This window comes from Parus major, chromosome 2, assembly GCF_001522545.3.
Source record: "Parus major isolate Abel chromosome 2, Parus_major1.1, whole genome shotgun sequence".
NCBI lineage: Eukaryota > Metazoa > Chordata > Aves > Passeriformes > Paridae > Parus > Parus major.
The window spans coordinates 51,410,659-51,419,816 of NC_031769.1; positions in this window are offsets into that span (position 1 = coordinate 51,410,659).

Below are 9,158 nucleotides of genomic sequence, written 5' to 3' on the forward strand. Positions count from 1 at the left end.
CATGGCCTGGGCAGGGAACGGGACCCAGCTGGAGCTCTGTTACCTTTCACAGCCAGGAAACAAAAAGAGACAAAAGAGCTTTGACTGTACATCTTAAGGGGGTGTTTACAAGTTGACGTCACTTTTTAATGGTCAAAACTGCTGTCAATTCTTAGAAATGACTGATAATTGGTCAAGAGGAAAGACTCCCATCAGCCACCAGCAGCTTCAACTTCCTTAGCTCCCAAAACCACCTTAAAGGTAAAGTCACCCCATGACATCTCCCCTTAGGAATCTTCTGTCAGGGTCAGAAAAGTGGCAGTGTGGGTTGTAGGAATATGGAAGTGGAGCTCACAGGACCACACTTTCCCCAATAGCTTTAATTTACAGTTGGCTGAGCTTCTTATGCCTGCTTAAGGGGTGGACTGGTGTGTGCTGGAATGTTTCACTTTTGCTTTCCTTGCTCTGGATCCTATGCTTGGAAGCAGAACTTGTAGTAACAGATGTTAGTGGAGATATTACATTTCCTCCATAAAGTAAGGGCATAATGAAAGCTGATAAGTGTAAATTGATGCCAAGTATCCAAGCAAATGACACAAATCCTTTTGATTTGTCCAAACAGAATTTAGTCCAATTGTGTTGAATTTTTGCTTGTTCAGAAATGAAGCCAATAAAAGGTGTCCAGCAGGATGTGGAGTGGAAAGCTAACTTTTGACAGAGCTGCATGGGATGAGACTGACACATTAGAGGTGAGATTAGCCAAGCAGTAAGGCAGATACACCCTTTCCCTCAGGGCAGTGTATTTTGGAGAGAGGGTGAGGGTCCTTAGATTTGCCCACATATAGGACCTTGCCAATTGCACTTAGTTGATTTTTAAATATTAATATTTGACAGTACTGTAGGAAAAAAGCTGAATAAGCATCAGTTCCTCCAGGATCAAAATCACTGAATTTTTGCAGGTAAGAAATCAAGCAAAGGGGAAAGACACCGGAAAAGATGAGCAAGGAGCTTCTGGCAAAACATAATGAGAATGCGGAAGTTTATGGAAGCTTGTGAAAAAATGGGCAGGGTTTTTGGGCAATTGGGAGGGATATAGGAATGTTTTCAGAGTATACAGGAATGAGATCTGGAAAGCTTAGGTCTATTTGGAATTAAATCTGGCAAGGGATATCAAGGACATCAACAGGGGCTCCCTCCAGTACATCAGTAGCAACAGGAAGATTTGAGGAAACATGGGCGCACTGCTGATGGTAACAAAGGATCCAGAGAATGCAGAGTTATGGAAGGTCTCTTTTTGCTTTAGTCTTTACTGCTAAGGGAGCCCTCAGGAATCTCTGACTCAGTAGGCAAGTAAAAAAGTCTGGAGAAAAGATTTTGTGTTGCGGAGTATCAGATTAGCATTGTGGATGTCCAGGGAAACTTAATACCCACTGTGATGATCTGGCATTTAAGAAAAAGAAAAAAAAAATAGAAATTCATGGGCCTTGAAGGGGTGCACCATCAAGTGCTGAGGGTTATTTGTAAAATCATGGAAAGCTACATGAGAACTTCAAAAAGAACAAGAAGGACAGGATCCAGGGAACTACAAGCCAGTTAACCTCAGTCCCTGGAAAGGTGATGGAATGGCCTGGTTGTTGTCATCTAGTGTGGAGGCAGAAAAGAAGGTTATGACAAGTAGTCAACATGTATCCACAAAGGGGAAATCATGCTTGGCTAACCATCCTTGTATGATGGAATGACTAGCTGGGGGGATGAGGGGAAGAGCAGTGGATAATGTCTTCTTAACCTTCTTCAAGGCTTTTGACACTGTCTTCCATAGCATTCCCCTAGGTCAGAGCTGTCTGAGTGGCAGATCCCAGAGCATTGTGATCATCAGCACAGAGTCCATCTGGAGGCTTGTACCTAGCAGTGTTCCCCAGGGGTCAGCAGGGGTTCCCTGTCTTGTTCAACAAAGATCATTAAGGGACTGGAGGACAGGCTGAGAGGGCTGGACCTGTTCAGCCTCGAGGAGAGAGGATTGCAGGGATCTTTCCAAAGCACAAACTGCTCTAGATGAACCTTCTTTAACAGGAGGTTTGAACTAGGTGATCTCCAGAGGCCCCTTCCAACCCCAGCAATTTTGTGATTCATCTCATAGCCATATGGTGTATGTTGGTTTTGTATTTATGCAATCCAGACAAGAGGAGATGCTTGACAATGTTTCATAGTCCTTTCTGAGTAATGTGCTGGGAAAATAATTTGGTATTCATGTTATCTAAAGGAAAAATTAGAACCAACTGATAAATATTGAAGATTTGTATATGTAATTGAAGTCATACCAGTAAATTTTCCACAGAAGAGATTATCTTCAGTGACAGTCAGACCAGTCTTGTTTGAATGACTTTTCCTTCAAAAGAGGATCAAAGCTCACTTTCATAGCTTTGTCGTGTCAACTCTGCCAATGTCAAGCTCCATTACCTTCAAATAAAATTGTTAACAATAAAAATTCCTCTAAAATGTGTAGCCTAGTCTGTTACTTCAAATAAGCCCTGTTTAAATGTAATTTTAGAAAAATATAAATTAGAATTGTGCTAATGTAGAAACACACTTTTGGAAACAGTGTAAATTAAAATTAACAAGAGACAAGCTGGTTGTTGCAAATGCTATGCTTTAGAATCTATTTGCAAACAAAAATTTTATGCACCAGTAATTTAATTTTGATTCTTTGGGTACTTGCTAGAAGTTGAAATAGACATTTTTTGTCTAAAATTTTCATATGATTAAATACACATGATATTCAATTACAGTTTTTGTTCTATAAGGATTTTATGTGAAAATTAATTTATTTTGCATTTTCGAAAGATCCATAAAGATGATGTAATATCCTAAAATACAAAGATGCAAGTTGCTAAACAATTTTGTATATTACTAAGATCTGCAGGCATAGAGGCGATGTCTGGCAGCGATCAATTATGATATCCTTAGAGGCTGTTAAACCAAGTTCCTCCTTAATCACCCATTTAGTGAGGAAATGGTAATAAAATGTTTCTGTACAGAAACATCTATTCTGTTGAGCATCCTGCACCGGCATTTGATCTAAGATACCCTCCCTCGGAGCACTAGGTGGCAGAGCAGTGCAGGATTCGGGCAAGTTCAAAACGAAAGCCCAAGGTCTCAAGTGCGGTAGGAAAGAGGTTCAAAGAATTTGCACCTGTGCGAAAAGACTGGGATTGATGAATACGAAGAAATATACAGTAATTGTTAAGATATAAATAAATGTATTGCAATTAATTGTTCCAACTAAATTCAATCTCTATGGAGAACGAACACACTGCCTTTTGTTTATATTTATGCACTTCTGTTCTTTGCTGGGTGAATTATTTGAAAATGCAGTTTTACCTATCATTTCTCCTTATTTACAGATGGCTTTTCATGTTGTTTTCTATGCCTATGGAGAGCAGTGCCTCTGTATTTCTATGCCTATATATTCAGATAATTTACATTTTATTTATGCAGCTAGAAAGTCCCCAAAATAACAGGTCTGATGGCATTCCAGTGAATTTCAATGTATAATTGTCTTGAATTCATAGAGCCATAAGGATCTATTTGAAACAGCAGACAGAAACTGGAAAGAAAAGGAAACCATTGTGGTGTTTAAAAAAATATTAGTTGCTCAGAAAGAAATAGATTTTGTACCCCATCAAAGGTTTGAAATGTTTTAGAAGCACAGAATGATAAGGGTTCCTGTGTCTTTAGAGCTTGTGAATTAATATTTAAATCAGATATTAACAAAATTCCTTCTTTCACCTCAGATGACTGCATTGTGTAATTTATGCTGTGAAGGAGGATCAATAAACATGAGACATTTCCAAATAATTTACCTCACTCTTAACCTGCCAAAGACTTAAGAGTGAGGCCAAATGGAAGGAAAACCCATGAAATGAATGCAAAGACAGTGGACTATGCAGCAGTGATGGATCTAGATTTGCATACTCTTATGTATATTCCTAGGAGATTCTGTTGAAATGGTGTATGATTCAAGGGAGAATTTGGTCCAGTTTTCTGAAATGTGGGCATATGGCCGTATGCAAGTGCATTTATATTTAATGCAGAGCATGTACCTGAGAAACTACTGCTGGGCACCAAACAGATTTGGTCTAAGGCTGAAAACTGAGATTGACTTTGATGAATGTAGTAAATTGAGTCTAATCAGTTGATGTCTTTAAAATATCCTGTATTTCAGTTTGAGTTCCTATATTTTCCTCCCTATTTGAGGACAATACACATAGTTAAAAGAAAATTTATAGGATTCATTTCATATTTAAAGTTCTGGATAAATCTATGAAAAAGAAACCTCAAACTGGAGCAGAAGACCCAAAGCAAAGCTTTTGTGGAATTGTCAACTTACTAAATATGGCAGGGAGTTCTCTGGAGTGCCACTGCTGAATCCTGTGATTTTTAATTGCTTTTTTCAATAAAGCAAATTTCCTGGTTCTAAGATGGTGAGTCAAAAATGAGGAAGCAAAGATTTGGAAAAGCACTCAGCAGAAATCCAGGCCTAGCTTATAATTTTGTAGCATGTTCTACCTTTTAAACTAATCCTAAGATTTTGAAAAATTGGGATACACTTACCCAAATACACAGGTATCTGACTGTTTCCTTTGGTTTCTTCAAAGGGTACAGACTCTTCTCTATACAAGATTATTCTAATGGAGCTGTTCTCACTAAACAATCATACAGGAATGTTCTGACACGTCCTGGTTGTAAGGTAGAATAACACTTTATGTGTCCTAAATTTGGAATAAGCTCACCAAGGCGCAAGAGGAATAGGCACCATAAATGCAGAGTGTGTCATGTAGGAAGGACAATGAGCCTCTACTTCTGGGGCTGCCAGCTTTTACATCCATTCCCAAGGTATACTAAAGCTGTTTCTATTCCCAGCCCCATCACACAGCTCATCAGCCTGTCTGTCAGTATGGCTTACTGCTCTGTTTTCCAGTGCGCTGTAACTCCAGAGCACATTGTGTGACATTCTCTCAGTGGAACTGAGGATTTTGAACAGGCTGTTGGAAAGATATCTATTTCATTTTATAATCTGGGATTACCATTAAATACAGAGAATAGAGGTTTTCAAGGGGCTATACTGAATAGCTTAAGGCTCAAAATTGGCAGGCCACTCCTATACAAAAGGCATGTCTAAGTATACTGCCTTTGGAAGTTCCTACTCATTCATCTTTTGACAGTTACTGATCAGTCATAGTCACATCAAATAGAGAATCCAGGGTGTTTTGAAAAACATCAAGAGTCTATCAAATTATAGATATCTTACATAATTCTGTCTCCCTTACACAGGATAAATGATATCTTGATCTTCAAGAAGCCATTGATTTCCATATGATTTTTTTAAAACAAAATTGTAATTCCAAGTGATTGAGAGACAGGCTATAAATGATGAAGCTGTTGGTGACAAAGTCAATTAATGAGATCATGAAATCTTTAAATTTTCGATTTTTAAAATGGAAGTCAAGGAAATAAAAATTAAGCCTGTCCATTTCCAACACCCTTCATGATATATCACTTGAGCCCAAGGGTCCAGGTCTGCCACAGTCTTTTGGATAAGGTCATTTGTGAGCAAAGAATGCAATCTTTTAGGAGTTCAGGAGAATGCTCACACATTTCTCTTGCCCCAGATGAGTATTTGCCAGGTGTTTTTGTAAAGCAGAGAGCAGATTACCACAGAGTTCCTATGGGAAAGGAATGGAGGAAGGGTTAAAGCCCAAGAAGGTCATTGGCAAGTATGTAGAAGTAAGAGGCATCCAGTGTCTGTGTAATACAAGGAGCACAACAGGAGCTGCTGCAAGAAATGCAACTGAGAAACTGAGAAGTGCCCGTGTGTGTGGTCCTGCAGAAATGGGGGCAGAGCAAATACCATGCCCTCACACATCTCTTTGGTAGTAGCAAGTTATGTTGGAAGCTAAATGGCACGACTGCTACGTGACAGGTGGCAAACTGAAGTGCCAAAAGCACAAGTGAATTCCTCAAAATTGCTCCATCCGTTGGTTGCAGGGGAAGGAACTGGAGCTCTTTGCAGGTTATCAGCCTGTTGTGCTCTCTGCTATCACAGGTGAAGGAGTAATGACAAAACTCACTTGTGGTGACTGTTAACGTGGCCTGGTTTGTGTTCTCATCAACTACTGCAAGGATACCATATGTGAAAACATTTGATGGGATACAGGCTCGTGATGGCCTTTATCCAGAGCTCTTCAGATAAACTAGAAATCTGATTTATTATTAAATCACACACCCTTTATTGATTATTTTTCCCCCTTTCATTGTAAAGCAGGAAGAAAAACAGTGAGATTTTTGCAGGAAACTTCCAAGGACCAAACCAAATCGCTTCTGATCTGCAGAAACAATGTCTATGCTAAAAGAAAAACCATTCTGTGCACTGAGGTTATTTATAAAAGTATGACTCAGCTGGACAACAATGGCAGAATCTGTCCCCAGGAATTTTTAATGTATAAATCTAAAAATGAGTGTCATCCTAGAAGTAAAAGGCTTCTTCTCCACAGATTAGACTCTTTTTCTAAAGAAATAAGTTGCCTTCTTTATCTGCCATATATTTTATATACCAATATATTTATAAACCATATATTTTATCTACTAGGAAAAGTAAAATAAGAAAGGCAACACAAACAACACAAGTGATTAAATTGTTAGGAAGAAAAACCCCAAGAACATAAGAGACCATTCACAAGCAAAACCAACAGTATCAATGTGCAAAGAATTTGTTTAGATCATTTCTCAAATAAATCCTTTTTCCTGTGAGACACTTCATACTGAAAAATATGAAGGAAGAGAATTTGCAATAATTTCTTCCCTTTTCTTTCTGATCAAAGAGTTGTACTTCATTTTCAAGCCACCAGAGTGTATCTTCCTCATCTTGCTGATTTGGCTGATACAAATTCAGCAGGCAACCAATTGAGAATAGTCAGTTTTGATCAAAAGTAATTTAATTCTTGTCAGTTTATTGATGTTATAATAACCCTGATTGCAATGACTATATCTTCCCAAGAGCATAGACATTGGCTTTGTTAATATGATTTTCAAGAATTCTATCTGTATCAGGAACATTACACTTGAAGCAGGAAAAAAAAGGACTCCATAATCTTTGACAGACCTTATAGTTACATTTGTGTCTCACAAATATGAAGGAAAATTTGAGACTTTAAGCAAGATTCTGCTCTTTTCAAATATTAAGTTGAAATAAAAAAGCAATGACCAGGGCTTTGACCAGGGTATGTTTTCCTAGCCTGTGGAGGTAAAAAAAATTTGAAAAGTGAAAGCTCCTTGCTGAATTTAAAGCTGTAGACAGCATTGTTAGACAGGCTGCTTTTTGTGCATTCTGTATCCCAAGAGAATTTCTCTTACACATTCACTGTTAATCATGACTACAAATTGTTCTCCATGAAAGAGCAGGGACCAGAAAAAGCTGTGAGAAAAAGGTGAGTTACAAGGCCCCTTCTTCAAGGGTGAAATCCAAAGTAGCATTTATCAAGTAATAGGGATCTAAATTTCACCATTCAGCATCTTCCCTTAAGTCTCAGGGGAGCAACTGTGGTAAATAATAACAACTATCTGACCTTCTTGGGTTCTGAGGAGGCAGGAGGGAGAAGAGTTACCAACTTTGAGGCTTATTGCAGTGCAAGAACTGCCTTCTGAAGTCTTCCATGGCCTCTTTATGCTCTGCTTTCCCAGACTCCATGCCATGAGGCAATTCTTACTGCAGTGCTTGAATATTTAGACATTTGCATTGTAATTTGTAACTTGACCATGGTGGACTCCCCTTTGCTGCTTACTGTCCTGCCAAAATATGCATACCTTTGGCATGTCTTGTGATTTCCCAACCTAATCTCTTCTTTTCCCCATTCTAAATTTTAAGAAAATGCTAGCTGTTGAGCACCTTTCTTACAAGAAGATCTTACACATTTTATACAGCCTGATTTTCCTAGTGTCCTCCTCCAGTTTTCTGTGGATGGCCTTAGGGCTAATTTCACCTTTGGTAAACTACTGATCTAAGCAGTGTACATGTGGAAAAGCATGGTTCCATACTTCCAGCCAGCTGTTGCTGGGTTCTGTAGTAATCCCTCTGGATTTTGCAAAAAAAGAATTTGTGCAGGGCAGAAATAAAGCACTATGCTCAGACTTCCTATATTTTATTTTTTTTTAAATAGTGTACTGGCACGATTCCTATCTCTTCCTGGCAAAGCAAAATCCTGAGCCGAAGCTCCATAACTGGTCAACAACTCGGTGCAAATTACTTTCAGCATTCAGTCCCTGAGACAGTCAATAAACATGGAGGACTCCCTGTACCTTGTTGACTTCTTCTTTCTAGTTTGTGTTTTCCTGTGAAGAAAAGGACATTGTGCTTCAGTGACATTCAGCCCCTACAAAAGACAGCTTTGTGTCTGCACAGCTCCAGTGGCAGCAATACATAACACTGACAACGATGAAGAGTCTGTGCTGAGAAGGAGCCTTCATTTGCTCACCCAGAGACGAGTATCCACTTTTTTTCAATTTCTGATCAGCTTGAAAGATGCTGGCAACATGTAGAAGAAGAGGTCTGATGCATCACTCATTATTCTGAGACTAATATGGCTTGATATCTTGTTTTAGCTGCAGAGGAAGTCCCGAGGCCATGGGGGATTTTCAGAAAAGCAGCAATATGAAAATGTGTATGGAGGGGAAAGGGGATTGAACAGCTGGAGAGTACTCAGTGCTGGTGCTCTATAGGGAAAGCAGGGCTCTCATGCTAAGTGCCAAGATTGTATTGTAAGCACATTAATCTCATAGGATCATGCAAAGACAGCGTGGAGTGTTACTTCTGGACCACCACCAACACTTATGGATTTTATATCCCATAGTGACCATCACAGTTTTGATTTCCTTGCCATGGACTGCATCTGCTGTACCTTTTCATTAATTTATGCACGGTTTCTCTTGGAGCCGGCAGAAAGCCATATTTTGTAATTAATTAATTTTTAATATTATATCTGTATATGAGAAGGGGTTTAATTAGCCCATCACTTTTCTTGAGGGGTAAGATTTTTCTCCTGCTACTTATTCACACATATTCCATATATTCTTCTAACTATCAAAAAAATTCTTAATATTTTAAGATCTGTTATTGGCTAAACAAG